The following is a 14,619-nucleotide window of genomic DNA, read 5'->3' as shown; positions in this document are numbered from 1 at the left end:
AAGGTCACTGCATCATGCAACACCCATTGCCCCTGTCAGTGCTGCCAATGCCAGTACCAACTAGCTATTAACCATCAACCTCCTAGTCACCCAAACCAACCACAATAGCCTGGTCAGCAGGCATTTTTTATATATTCCGTTATTAAAGACCATATTGTTGTGCTTAAACTTAAAATTAGACAAACAGTGCCACCATGTGGTAGACTGCCATAAGTGCAGCTGTTCAGAATTAAGTACCGGTGTTGGGCACTGGCAAACACCAGCACAAATTAAGCACTGATTCCACTGTACATCATAAAGCAAGATTCAGGGGAAACCAAAAAAAATGGGTACGGCTCGCTCTTAATATTTTGTGGCATACTGGGCCATTCCATGGCAAAGTGCTAAAGGTCAACTGTTTCTACTCGCTCCATGGAGCTTTAGAGGGTAATATTGCTCCTGGTCAGTATTCCATTGGGCATACTTAGTAACCATAACCCATTATTGATGACCATTATTCAGTTTAAATTGTTTTTGGATGAGCATGACTTGGGCCTTGTTTGCGTAGCTAAAAATGTGTGTCCCGTGCATCTGGGCTGCCAACTGACCACATACCTCTCACGGACTTAAGAGCTTTTTTGGAATGGAGCGACTCTGAGATTTGGACACGGTTCACAAATATGGTGCTGTAGTTAAAAGCTCAGTGTTCCTATTAAATCTACACTTAAAACAAACAATTGTATTTGAGAGACACACTTAGGACCTGACTGCCAAGTGGTTGATGTTTTGACGTATCTGTACCTAGCAGCCATTCTGATGAAGAATGAGCCCACTGCAAAGGACCAGACACAATTTAAACGTGTGTATCACATTTTATTCATAAATTTAATAACGCGTGCTTCAAGATGTATCAGAGGAACCTGAACCTATGCATTCAAAAACTTGTTGTGGTAATCCCACACAGCCACAGGGCAGAATCATGGCTCGTTTGCTACACCCACTCGTTCAGGTGCACCGGTATTATTCACAACCCTTATGGTTATGGCAACCCGACACCCGTGATCACCACCCCCCGGAGTACTGCTGCACTTCGGTTATGCTGCAACTGTGGTTCGTGTGTGGTATGGTTATGGTGCTGCAACCGCACAGTTATGATTCTGTTATGTCGCGGTGGCTCTGTTTTGGATGTCTTGCAGCACGCTGTGATTGTGTTCTGGCATGTTTGTGGTTCTGTTACAGCTAAGCTCTCATTTGGTATGCCAGAGTTTTGTTTCTGTGATGGCACTGTTGTGGTTCTATGGCAGTGCCAAATTAGGTCCATCTAGTAATGCAGAGATTTATTACATTTATAGTGGGGCTACAATTCTTTTATGGCATATTAGGTGTTCTATCACAGCATCATTCTGTTTTTGCTGTGACCTTTTATGATTGTTACTTCAAATTTGTGATTCTGCTGTGGTGTAGTGTGGCTGCAGTTCTGTCCTGGTATGGTTGAGGTTTTGTAAAGGCACATGGTAGTTCTGTTGCAAATCTGTTATTACACAGTTGTTCTGTTTTCAAACATTTGTGATTCTGTAACAGCACAATTAGCTATGAGAAATAACTTTAGTTGTGTTATGGCACGACATTGGTTCTCGTACAGCATAATTGTGGTTCCTGTCATGGTATTCTTATTGTTCTGCTGGGGTTCTTGATGCTTTTTGTACAGTACTGTGATGATTATGTTATAGAATGGGTTTGAATAAGCCAGCACACATAAGTGACCTTTCAGTTACAGTACTATCAGCTGTTTGCCTCTATTTGGCGACTGTAACACGAATTCAATCTGCCTAAGCCACAAACAATTCCTTCTCTATTCCTTTCCAGGTTTTGGGTGAACACTTCAGCATTCCACAACTCGCTTCCTTTCTGAGCATCAGTTCGTTAGAAACGCTATGCGTTCCTAGCTTCATACTCGCAAGTAGCCATCTTTGATATTGGCGTGCTACGTCTTTGACCATTTGTTCAGTCAGTGACATTAACCCCGCCATGCTGTTATTGTCTCTGATCAGGAGACTCTAATGTGGGCCTTTCCCTAGGTCTTGACTTGCATATTCTTGGGCCTGCCACATATCTCCTACACCTTCAGTAATAATAATAAAACATTTATTAAGCGCCTGGCTGCACAACTGTGTATCCCCGCGCTGATTGCTGAAAACTCTCATCCGAGAATCAAGTCAAAGGGAAGTGGGAAGCAGAAATTATTGAGGAAAGAGGTGGGTTTTCAAGTTAGCTCTGAAAAGAGTTTCAGAGGGTTCCATTCTTAAATGAATCGGGAGAGCATTCCAATGTTTCACTCCTAGATAACGAAAGGAGCGGCCACCGATTTTTGCTCTGTGGACACGGGGGAGTTTGAAGAGGGACATTCCTGAGGACCTCAGGTGTCGAGTAGGACGGTGAATGGTCATGAGGCTTCTTAAGTAGGTAGGACCCTTATTGTGGGCTATCCTGTGGGCATAGCAGAGGCTCTTGAATTTTATTCTTTCCCTAACGGGGAGCCAGTGCAGTTTGGACAGCGCTGTCTTGGCAGAAGTTCTTTTCGGAAGGCCTAATACCAATCGGGCTGCTGCATTTTGTACACATTGCAGCTGGTGAAGATGTTTTTGGTTGATGCCTAGAAGGAGGGCATTCCCGTAGTCCAGGTGAGGTGTAATAAGAGCATGTACGATGGTTTTCCTGGCTTTGATAGGTATCAGGTCAATGATTTTTCTAAGAATTCTTAAAGTGCCGATGCATTTACCAATGATCTTGTTAACTTGGGATTTTCCTGAAAGATCCGAGTCGATCATGATCCCAAGGTTCTTGACTTTCTCGACAGGTTGCGGGCATTCGCCAAGAGATGTGGGCCACCACGCTTGAGACCATAGGGAGGTTTTGTTCCCTATCACTAACACCTCTGTTTTTTCTCCATTGAGCCGGAGGCAATTACTGTCCATCCACCCGGCAACAGCAGCCATACACTCCGAGAAGTTTGAGGCATACCTCTCGGTATCAGGAGTAAGCTTAAACATAAGCTGAGTGTCATCGGCGTAGCTAACAATGCCAACCCCAAAGTTCTCTATGATCTGAGCCAGGGGTTCCATATAGATGTTAAACAAAGTAGGGCTCAAGCTAGAGCCCTGTGGAACCCCATAGCTCACGACCCGAGAAGATGATTTAAAGGGCGGGCAATGAAGCTGGAAAGTTCTATTGGTGAGGAAAGATTTAATCCATTCCAATGCACAGTCTTTCACTCCGATATCTGAAAGACGGGACAGCAGCGTGGCATGTAGCACCGTATCGAAAGCGGCGCTTAAGTCAAGCATGACCAACGCTGCTGTTTCACCCTCGTCCACCATCTGCGGATCAGTTCCGTGGAGTACAGGACAGCTGTTTCCGTGGAGTAATTAGGTCTGAAACCGGATTGAGTGGGGTGGAGAATGTTTTCTTCCTCCAAAAACGCCATAAGTTGGATGTTCACTATTTTTTCTATTATTTTGGCGCATTGAGGCAATAGAGATATTGGCCTGAGATTTTGGAATTGGGTGATCGGAACATTGGTTTTTTTTTTCAGGGGAATGACTTGGGCGTTTTTCCAAGCCTCCGGGACGTGGCATTCTTTGAAAGAGAGGGTAATGAGTTGGCTTATTTGATCCATAAGAGTATTGTCCATGATGTCTTTGCATTTGTCTAATGGACACACATCATTAGGGGAGCCAGAGTGGATACTGTTAATTATGCTGGACAATTTTTCTTTATCGGGAGTGTGAAAATGGGTGAGAGTGGTTTTATGAAGAGGGGGTATTATCTTACCAGCTGTGGGGGGAGTGGAGAAAGTGGCATGAATTTTCTCCACTTTATTAATAAAGAAGTCTGCAATTTTTTCGCATAACTCATTAGAGTACGTGTCCTGCGTGTCCAGGCTCGATGTGTCTGTTAGTTCTTTGTAAATCCGAAATAATTCTTTAGATGGATTTATAGCCTCTTCAATTCTGTTTTGGTAAAAGAGACTTTTTTCCTCTCTTATAAGTCTCTGATAAGCCTTTAGTTCTTGTTTGTAGCTCTCCTTCAGTTCCGTGGAGTAGTTCTTTCTCCATTTCCTTTCAATCGCTTTGCATCGGGCTTTGGCTACCTTTAATTTTTCTGAGAACCACGGTTCAGATTTTGTTCTCCTAGCTGGGGGCTTACAAGTCCAAGGAGCAATTTTATCAAGTGCCTTGCTTAACCATAATTCATAAGAATTCCAGGTGTCTTGAAGGGACTGACCTTGGGGAGGGGGATGGATTTTTAATTCGTCAATCAGACGTTCTGGGGTATAGTTTTTCCAGTTGCGCCGCTTGGCATACAAGGGTTTATGGACATTATTCTTGGTCCTGATCTTGGGTATGTTGAACATGATCATATGGTGGTCTGACCAAATGATAGGGACCGGAGGTTGTATGTCAATGCCTTCCCAAGTCGCAAAGATAGGATCGAGAAGATGGCCATGTTTATGTGTAGGAGAAGTGGAGAGCAGGGTGATCCCCAGAGCATGTAGGGCAGTCTTTAGAAGTTGAGCTTCCTTTGCATATAAATCTTCAAAATGAAGATTAAGGTCACCTAGTATCATAAAATTGTTATATTTGATAGCTAGTTGCGTCGCCGTTTCTATTAGCTGGTTGCAAAAAGGAGTGGCATTGCCAGGGGGCCGATAAATGAGAAGCCCAGTAATGGTCATGTAAGGGGTCACTTTAATGGTGAAAGTGCCGCTTTCACTATTAGTGATGCCTTTGTTAGTGAGGGTACATTCCAGTTCTTTTTTTAAAGATCATGGCAAGTTTGGACATAAAGTTACCCACAAGTAAGTTATCCTTCACTTCCCATTGTGGAGTTTCATTAAAATGTATTTACTTTTCTCGGACAAGAAATCAACGTATAAGGCAAACCTACGTCCAATACTATGAATCACGGGTGGTTCCCCACTATCACTCCCACACACACACACTCACTCCCCACCGCTATGCAATATAATGGATATCGACGTGGTACGATGGATATCATACAAGTTTTTATGGAAGCGATCACACACATACGCACTCAGCACCCTAATGAGGTGGCAACCACTCGAGAAGTTCACCCATAAAATGGCTCAGGGCAATACACGGTCATGCCAAAGGGGTCCCCAACGGCCTTTCAGCACCAGCCCAGTTCTGCGAAGCACGGGGGATCACACAGTCAATTGACCCGCTTCCGATTATTCTTGGAAGCATTCCTCCAGCCCAGTCAGTCAGTCTTACTCCCCAGGCCAGAGCCGGGCAATAAAACCTGGCAACACGGTGTCGTTGGGGAAGGACGGGTGAGGAGAAGCAGATGATCCGCTGTGCTGAGAGCCAAGTAAGGGAACAGTATATGAATGAATCAGGGGCGCTCTTGGAAGGAGGAGGCACGCCGTCAGCACTCCCGGCACAACATCGGATGCGTGATGATATAAGTCGCACCCGACTAGTATGATTACATACAAAATAGATTTGCAAAATCTATACCTTTTGGAAATGAGAGACAACGTCCGGTGCACGTCGATGTTGGCCGCACCAGACAGTTCCAGCCAGACACACAACGAACAGTTGCAAATGTCATGCCTTCCTGGAAACGAGGCACAGCGTCCAGTGCATGTCGATATTTGGTCACATACAGAGGCTCAAGTTTAGCAATGCTTCACGAGGTAGAATGAGCACTGTGAACCGGATATCACAGGCATTGAGCATGTAGTTGGCAAGTCGCATGAGGGAGATGCAACACGATTGATGAAGTGGGCCATGTGGGTCCCGCAACAAGTGAGTTCGTTCACCAACAAGATGCTTATACGTGCCAAGGTCCCCACAATGAGGGTGCCACATGCCTTAGATGTGGGCCAGATTTCGGGCTCAGCACAAGGCAATCCGGTCTCCAGGCACCACGCTCTTAGTTCCACGCTGTGCTACAAGTTGGGTTCCAGCAGACAATCTGGGTTCCTGAGAGGGCACTGCGCTTCAATTGCCACAAGTAGACAGTGTGGGTCACACTTGGGAGATCTTTGATTTACCTGAGACCTCCGAAAGAACAGGAGGAAAGCTCAACAAGCCCTTAGAGAGCACAGTTCATGATTCCACACAGCAGCAGATAGTCAACCCAGGCCAGCCACTATTCAGGAAGGCTGCACGGTCCCTTCCAATGGCAGTAATCCTCTTTGTGCACTACAGAGTCCTCTGGCAATATGCACCACGTAGCCCAGGTTCTCCGGTACTACGTCCTCATAAGCGTATCTCACCCGTGCTGAAATATGGCACCAGTGGTGATACTTTAGTGTCCCTTTGAAGTAGAGGGTTGTTCAAAGGGTCTCCCTTTGAACCATAGATGGCCCCCCTAAATTTTAGTCCTATTGTCATGATGAGGCCGTGAAATACTGATTTTAATATTTAGTGGGGCCATGATCTGGCTCCAGAGGTCAAGTGTCAAAACCTTTTCCTCCATTCTCTCTAGCAGGCCTGCAAATCGCAGAGGTCTGTTGTTCCAGTTGCATGCCCAGTGTTTTATAGCTGTCACTGGGGAATGCTCAGATGTGCTCCCCAACCGACAAGTGTAGACTGGAGCCCTGCACCAAGGCACACAGAGTTTAGAGCACAGAAATGCACACCCTCTTGTAGTGGGTTTTGTGAGCGAATTACAACAAAGCCGCCTTTCCTACTGGCAAGGAGTTGACACTGCAAATCCAAAGATTAGAACCATCATGAGGTTCTTCACTGTAAGCCACTGTTGCAACCCGAAGTGATTTCAACCATTTCCCAATGTTATCCTAGGGGAGGAGCAAACGTCATAGGCAGTGGAAACACACATGGTTATTCTTCACTATCTGGGCAGGGAACACATATGTGTACCTGCCCTGCCTTTCACCGTCCACTCGCTTCACCCCTTCAGGCATACCCCAGGGGTACTCGGGTTGAGGTCAAAGGTCCTCTCAGGGCCAGTCTGAATAACTACGCAAGTGCATGCATCAGCGTGCAATAGCAGGCTGGAAACGTCTTTTAGAGCAGACTGAACACGTGTTTAAGAGCACCATCAGTGCACGGGCGCACACTAGCCTGCCATGGCAGGCTAGACACGTCTTTAAGAGCACCATCGGTGCCAAACACATACCAGCCTGCAATGTCATGCTGGACATGTATTTAAGAGCACCATCAGTGCAGGGCGCATACTAGCCTGCAATGGCAGGCTGAACATGTCTTTAAGAGCACCATCAGTGCAAAGCACACACCAGCCTGCAATGGCAGGCTGGACGCATATTTAGGAGTACCATCGGTGCACAGTGCATACCATCCTGCAATGGCAGGCCGGACACGTAGTTAAGAGCACCATTAGTGCAAGGGTGCACACTAGCCTGCAATGGCTGGCTGAACACATCTTTAAGAGCACCATCAGTGCAAAGCACACACCATCCTGCAATGGCATGCTAGACATGTAGTTAAGAGCACCCTCGGTGCAAAAGCACATACCAGCCGGTAATGGCAGGCTGGACATGGATTTAAAAGCACCATTGGTGAAAGAGTGCACACTAGTCTGCAATGACAGGCCGGACATTCCCAGTGAACAGGTTCTAATCCCTTTCACCAAAGCTTTTGTAGGTGTCTCCCTGGTATAAATTCGTACTGATGAGACCCTGAGGTTCTATGTGGTATCGACATTTTGACGATCCACATATAAACTGATTTCCTTCCCAGGATCTACACATATACAGGTGACTGTTGGAATGTTTTAATAGACAGAAAAAAGTATTGCGGGGATTTGTATATCAAAAACACTGCATTGTAATGTTTGCACTACGGTTTCTCCAAGTTTTAGGAGTGGGTTCTTACACAGGATTACATACTTAATTCGTATGCACACTTATGAAAGAGCAATGTGGTTTATGTTGTAATAAACTACTGTGTAAGACTTGAACCTGTGAAATGTCATATACGTCATACCATTTACAGTAATTTTACCATTCTATATACTTAATTTTCCTTTGAACCAGTTCCATTTCAACCACTGTTCTCTACATAGTTGTCACAGAACAGTCATATTTTTGTGAGTCAGGATATAGTGATGGTTCTGTTACAGCACAACTGTGGTTGGTTGTGGGCTCTAGTCTTCACAGCACATTTCTGGTTCTATTATGGTGCGATGGTCGATCTGCTATCGTACCATTATGGATCTATTGTTATGCTGTTGTGGTTCTGTAGCAAAGCATTTGACGTTCTTCTATGGCAGGATTATGCGTCTGGTATGTGTGCAAATGTTCTTCTGTCACGGCATAGTTGTATGTGTGACGGTGGAGCGATGGATCTGATGTGGCTTTTCATGGTACGGTTGTGGATCTGGCATGTTATGTAGTGCTTTTGGCATGGTTGTTGATTTGTTACAGAGCAGTGGTGGTTTTAATTTTGGCACCCTTGTGGATCTTTTATAGGATGCTGTGGTTCTGTTGGGGCCCAATTATGTATTTGTGATGGGGCGGTTGTGGTTCTCTTACAGTACATTTGTGGTTCTGTTAGGGCACAGATTTGGTCTGGTTGTGGTGTGGATGTTGGTTGGTTATGGTACAGCTGTGGCTCTGTTATGATAGGGCTGTAATTCTGCCTCCTTTTCTTTGCGGAGCGGCTTTATTCGCACAGTGCCACTGCTTTTCTGAGAGGGTATTATGGCATGTGCACATACCATCGCTGCACCTCTGGAGGCTTCTGATGTGGCAGCCAAACAAATGTATTTATGCATGATTGCTCGATTTAGACTAGGAGACTAAAAATAGCTGTGCACTGGCTGTGGGTTCGTTATCAGGGGCAACGGCAAATATCAGACGGCAGGTGCCTGGTATGGCTGGTGTGTTATTATGTGATATGTTACGAAAGCCTCTGGCAAAGCAGCATTGTTGCTATAGAGCATGTTACATGGGTGAAGAAGTACCACTCCCCTAAACATCACTGGCCCCAGCAGCATCACTGGCCCCAGCAGCATCACTGGCCCCAGCTTCACCTACTCGCAGCGGCATCACAGGCCCCAACATGGCTTGCTCCCTGCAGCATCACTGGCCCTAGCATCACTTGCTCTCTACAGCATCACTGCCTGCAGCATCACTAGCCCTAGCATCCCTTGCTCCCTGCGGCATCACTGGCCCCAGCATCATTTGCTCCCTGCAGCATCACTAGCCCTAGCATCCCTTGCTCCCTGCGGCATCACTGGCCCCAGCATCATTTGCTCTCTACAGCATCACTGCCTGCAGCATCACTGGCCCTAGCATCACTTGCTCTCTACAGCATTACTAGCTCCAGCATCCCTTGCTCCCTGCGGCATCACTGGCCCCAGCATCACTTGCTCCCTGCAGCATCACTGGCCCAGAGCATCACGTGGTTCCAGCATCACTTGCTCCCTGCAGCATCACTGGCCCAGAGCATCACGTGGTTCCAGCATCACTTGCTCCCTGCAGCATCACTGGCCCAGAGCATCACTGGCCCCAGCATCACTTGCTCCCTGCAGCATCACTGGCCAAGAGCATCACTGGCCCCAGCATCACTTGCTCCCTGCAGCATCACTGGCCCAGAGCATCACGTGGTTCCAGCATCACTTGCTCCCTGCAGCATCACTGGCCCAGAGCATCACGTGGTTCCAGCATCACTTGCTCCCTGCAGCATCACTGGCCAAGAGCATCACTGGCCCCAGCATCACTTGCTCCCTGCAGCATCACTGGCCCAGAGCATCACGTGGTTCCAGCATCACTTGCTCCCTGCAGCATCACTGGCCCAGAGCATCACGTGGTTCCAGCATCACTTGCTCCCTGCAGCATCACTGGCCAAGAGCATCACTGGCCCCAGCATCACTTGCTCCCTGCAGCATCACTGGCCCAGAGCATCACGTGGTTCCAGCATCACTTGCTCCCTACAGCATCTCTGGGCCCAACATTTTTTTCTCCCTGTAGCATCACTGGCCCCAGCATCACTTGGTTCCAGCATCACTTGGTCTCCGCAGCATCATTGGCTCCAGCATTACTTGCTCCCTGCAACATCAGACCCCCAACCATCACTTGCTCTCAGCAGCATCACTGGCTCCCAGCATCATTTGCTCTGGCTCCCAGCATCATTTGCTCTCAGCAGCATCGCTGACTCCCAACCTCACTTGCTCTCAGCAGCATCACTGACTCCCAGCATCACTTGTTCTCAGCAGCATCGCTGACTCCCAGCATCACTTGCTCTCAGCAGCATCACTGACTCCCAGCATCACTTGTTCTCAGCAGCATCACTGACTCCCAGCATCACTTGCTCTCAGCAGCATCACTGACTCCCAGCATCACTTGTTCTCAGCAGCATCACTGACTCCCAGCATCACTTGCTCTCAGCAGCATCGCTGGCTCCCAGCATCATTTGCTCTGGCTCCCAGCATCACTTGTTCTCAGCAGCATCGCTGACTCCCAGCATCACTTGCTCTCAGCAGCATCACTGGCTCCCAGCATCACTTGTTCTCAGCAGCATCACTGACTCCCAGCATCACTTGCTCTCAGCAGCATCACTGGCTCCCAGCATCATTTGCTCTGGCTCCCAGCATCATTTGCTCTCAGCAGCATCACTGACTCCCAGCATCACTTGCTCTCAGCAGCATCACTTGCTCCCAGCATCAATTGTTCCCAGCAGCAAAGCTGGACTCCAGTAGTCTCACTGCCTCCTAGCAGCTGCACTGTTTCCCAGCAGCATCATTTGTCCCCTGCAGGCTCCCTGGTCCTCAGCATCACGTGCCTCCCACAAGCTCATCTGCGCAGCTGACAGTCCGAGGGGAGGCCACAACGCTGGCCAGATTCTCTGCATTCCTGGCCCTACGTTCGCACCCTTTTTTTAACCAAAGCACCGGTATTAATCCGCACCCCCTGTCCGCCCCGCAGCCCCCCTTCTTAAACCGGTGTCTGGTGCGACTGTGACTTCACACGTGACATTCCCGAAATGCGAGGAGAAAGCTCATCTCTGCCGACATATAATTTCACGTGCATTTTATTTGCTAGGGCAAAGGGTGATGGTAGAATGTAATATTTTGTCTTCTGTGGGAGAGTCCCTGCTTCACGTCCTGTATTACACTGGTCTCTGGTTGCCCGGGGAGGCTACACAACAAACACAAGCACACATGACAATAGCCCCGAGGCGCAGACAGGTGATCGCACGCTCCGGGGGGGACACAACAGATGACACTCACGGCTGTGACGCGCGATGAAGGGGCACGAAGGTGGAATCAGCTGATCCATGTCTGCGAATCCAAGGCCCCGCCCCCGGCTGCGGACAGCGCACGTGTCTGTCTGTCTGTCTGCCTGAAGGAGGAAGGGGTGTGCCGCGTTGGTCAGTGGTAGGCGGCGGGAAGTGCGTGTGTGTGCATGTGCGTGCGCGTGTGTGCATGTGTGTGCGTGTGTGCATGTGTGTGCATGTGTGCGTGTGTGCGTGTGTGTGCGTGTGTGTGCGCGGGAGCTGCTGACCCCGTTCTGGCCAGGAGTAGGGAGGGGCCGGTGCGGAAGGTTCTCCAGCACTGGCCACTGAGACGAGGATGCTCACAGCCTCTGGCCTATACGTAGGGCACCGCTGCAGCTGTAAGGGAGAAGAGGGGTGCAGTGGGACACGCTGCAGCTGCAAGTGAGAAGAGGGGTGCAGTGGGCACCGCTGAAAGGGAGGGGAGGGGTGCAGTGGGTACTGCTGCAGCTGCAAGTGAGAAGAGGGGTGCAGTAGGCCCACTGCAGCTGCAAGTGAGAAGAGGGGTGCAGTGGGCCCCACAGCAAGAAGAGGGGTGAAGTGGAACATGCTGCAGCTGCAAGCAAGAGGATAGGTGCAGTGGGACACGATGCAGCTGCAAGCGAGAGGATAGCTGCAGTGGGACACGCTGCATCTGCAAGCAAGAGGATAGGTGCAGTGGGACACGCTGCAGCTGTAAGCGAGAGGATAGGCGCCGTGGGACACGATGCAGCTGCAAGCGAGAGGATAGGTGCAGTGGGACACGCTGCAGCTGCAAGCGAGAGGATAGGTGCATTGGGACACGCTGCAGCTGCAAGCAAGAGGATAGGTGCAGTGGGACACGCTGCAGCTGTAAGCGAGAGGATAGGCGCCGTGGGACACGATGCAGCTGCAAGCGAGAGGATAGGTGCAGTGGGACACGCTGCAGCTGCAAGCGAGAGGATAGCTGCAGTGGGACACGCTGCAGCTGCAAGCAAGAGGATAGGTGCAGTGGGACACGCTGCAGCTGCAAGCGAGAGGATAGGCGCCGTGGGACACGATGCAGCTGCAAGCGAGAGGATAGGTGCAGTGGGACACGCTGCAGCTGCAAGCGAGAGGATAGGTGCATTGGGACATGCTGCAGATGCAACAGAGAAGAGGAATACAGTGGGCCTCATTTCAGCGGCATGCAAGAAAAGGAATGCAGTGGACCCGCTGCAGCTGCAAGCGAGAGGGGAATGCAGTGGACCCGCTGCAGCTGCAAGCGAGAGGGGGATGCAGTGGGCCCTGCTGCAGCGGCAATCAAGAGGAGGGCTGCAGTCGGCCGCTTGCAGCTGCAAAGCAAGAGGAGGGATGCAGTGGGCCCTGCTGCAGCTGAAATCGAGAGGATGGCTACAGTGGGACATGCTGCAGCTACAATAGAGCAGAGAGGTGCAGTGGGACATGCAGCTGCAAGCGAGAAGAGGGGTGCAGTGGGCTCCGCTGCAGCTGCAAATGAGAGGATGGGTGCAGTGGGCTCCGCTGCAGCTGCAAATGAGAGGAGGGGTGCAGTAGGCCCTGCTGCAGTTGTTCCTGAAAGGATGTGTGGGGCTGCACTGGGACGCAAGGGGACTCGAGTGGCCCTGCTACAATTGTCCCGAGAGATAGTGTGGTGGACCCCGCGGCATTGCCAATGAGAGGGGGAAGAGTAGAGGGCCCTGCTGCAGCTGCCGCAGGGGGTGGGGGGTAGTAGAGGGCCTTGGTGCAGTTGTACCGGGTGGGGTGGGGGGGGAGAGTAGATGGTCCTACTGCAGTTGTTTCTGAGAGGGGCATGGGGGGACGAGGGGGGGGACGAGGGCCTTGCTGCAATTGTCTCTGAGGGGGAAGAGGGAAGGGGTAAATGTAAATGTAAATGTAAATTGATACTTGTATAGCGCACTACTCACCCGCAAGGGTCTCAAGGCGCTTGTACGAATACCGCTGTGGAACCCATCCTGGCTTTCCCTGTGAGGTGTCCACTCCTGGGCACCCCCAGGGTGGAGGCCAGGCATCCTTAGCGTTGTGGGGGCCGTTGTGGAGATTAAGCAAGCTATTGCCCAGAGTTGCAGAGTGGGACTCCATGATTGGAATAGGCACAGAGGCGAGAATTATCAGGTCCATGGAATTTTGAGCCCAAGACCCGCCGAGGCGGGGAATTGAACCCTGGTCCCGGGCTAGACCTCTGCATCAGGGTCTGCCGCTCTAACCATAGAGCCACACTTCTCCGGGTAAGAGGGCCTTGCTACAGTTGTCACTGAGAGGGGGAGTGTGGGGACTGGTGCAGATGTCTCTGATGGGGGTGGGGGTAGAGGGTCTTGCTCAGTGCTTAATTTGTAAAATATTATGTGCCAGGGCTCGGACCATGAGGCGACTTCAGCTTGCCCCACCCATCGCCCCTGTCATTGCTGCCAAAACAACTACTAACCACCTCTCTCGTATGTAAATGCAACAGTTTAGATTATTCCAGGTCCCCAAAGGTAAAGGAATGGCTGGGGAGGCAGGTATTAGTATTTTTTAATGTATATTATTTTCTAAACAACTGTAATACTGCTCATCTCTAAATTACATGAGTAGCTCCACCTTGTGGCAGAGTGCCCTAAGTGTGTTGTTGACAATTAGGTGCCGGTGCCAAGCACCAGATACCAATTAAGTGCCGGTGTTCAGCACCGGAAAGCTCCGGCTCAAATTAAGCACTGGTCTTGCTGCAGTTGTATCTGAGATGTGAGGGGTAGAGGGTCTTGCTGCAGTTACCTCTGAGACATGGGGGAGCTAGGGCCCTGCCGCAGTTGTGTCTGAGGGGGGGTGGGAGTCGAGGGCGGGAGAGTTGAGGGCCTTGTTACAGTTGACTCAGGGGAGGTGGTGGGGGGAGGGGAGTAGAGTGCCCTGCTGCTGTTTTCTTGTAGGGGGGTTTAAGGGCCTTGCTGCAGTGGTCTCTGAAGGTGGAGGAGCTAGGGGTTCTGCTGCAGTTATCTCTGGGAGGGAAGAGTAGAAGGCATTGCTGCTGTTGTCTCTGTGAAGGGTTTCGGGGGCCATGCTGCAGTTTTCTCCAAGAGCAGGAGTATGGCGACTGGTGCAGTTGTCCCTAGAGAGGAGGTGTGGGGGGTGGGGTGGTCATCTTGCACCTGTGTGTAGAGAGGTGTGTGTGTGTGTGTGTGTGTGTGTGTGGAGGGCCATCCTGCAGCTGTCCCTTAGGGAAGGTGTGTGGCTGGCCTGACTCACCTGTCCCTGGCCGGAGACATGTGCGGGGTGGAGGGTCTTACTGCACGTGCTACTGAGAGAAGTAACATGGCAGGCCTGCTTAACTTTTCCCTGAGGAATGATTGCTGAGTTCCCTGCTGCAGTTGTCCCCGAGAGGGAAAGAGTGGTGCATACCTGC

At 50.1% G+C, this 14,619-nt stretch overlaps 1 protein-coding gene across 1 annotated transcript in view; it reads right to left on the bottom strand.

Annotated features, from left to right (window-relative positions):
• Positions 1-14,619, bottom strand: part of RALGPS1 (Ral GEF with PH domain and SH3 binding motif 1) — a 1,636,862-nt gene that overhangs the window by 1,619,642 nt on the left and 2,601 nt on the right. The window lies entirely within an intron of this gene.

This window comes from Lissotriton helveticus, chromosome 5_1 (assembly GCF_964261635.1).
Source record: "Lissotriton helveticus chromosome 5_1, aLisHel1.1, whole genome shotgun sequence".
NCBI classification, from domain to species: domain Eukaryota; kingdom Metazoa; phylum Chordata; class Amphibia; order Caudata; family Salamandridae; genus Lissotriton; species Lissotriton helveticus.
Note: the sequence above shows the minus strand (reverse complement) of the source record. Positions and strands in the feature narration are given on the sequence as shown.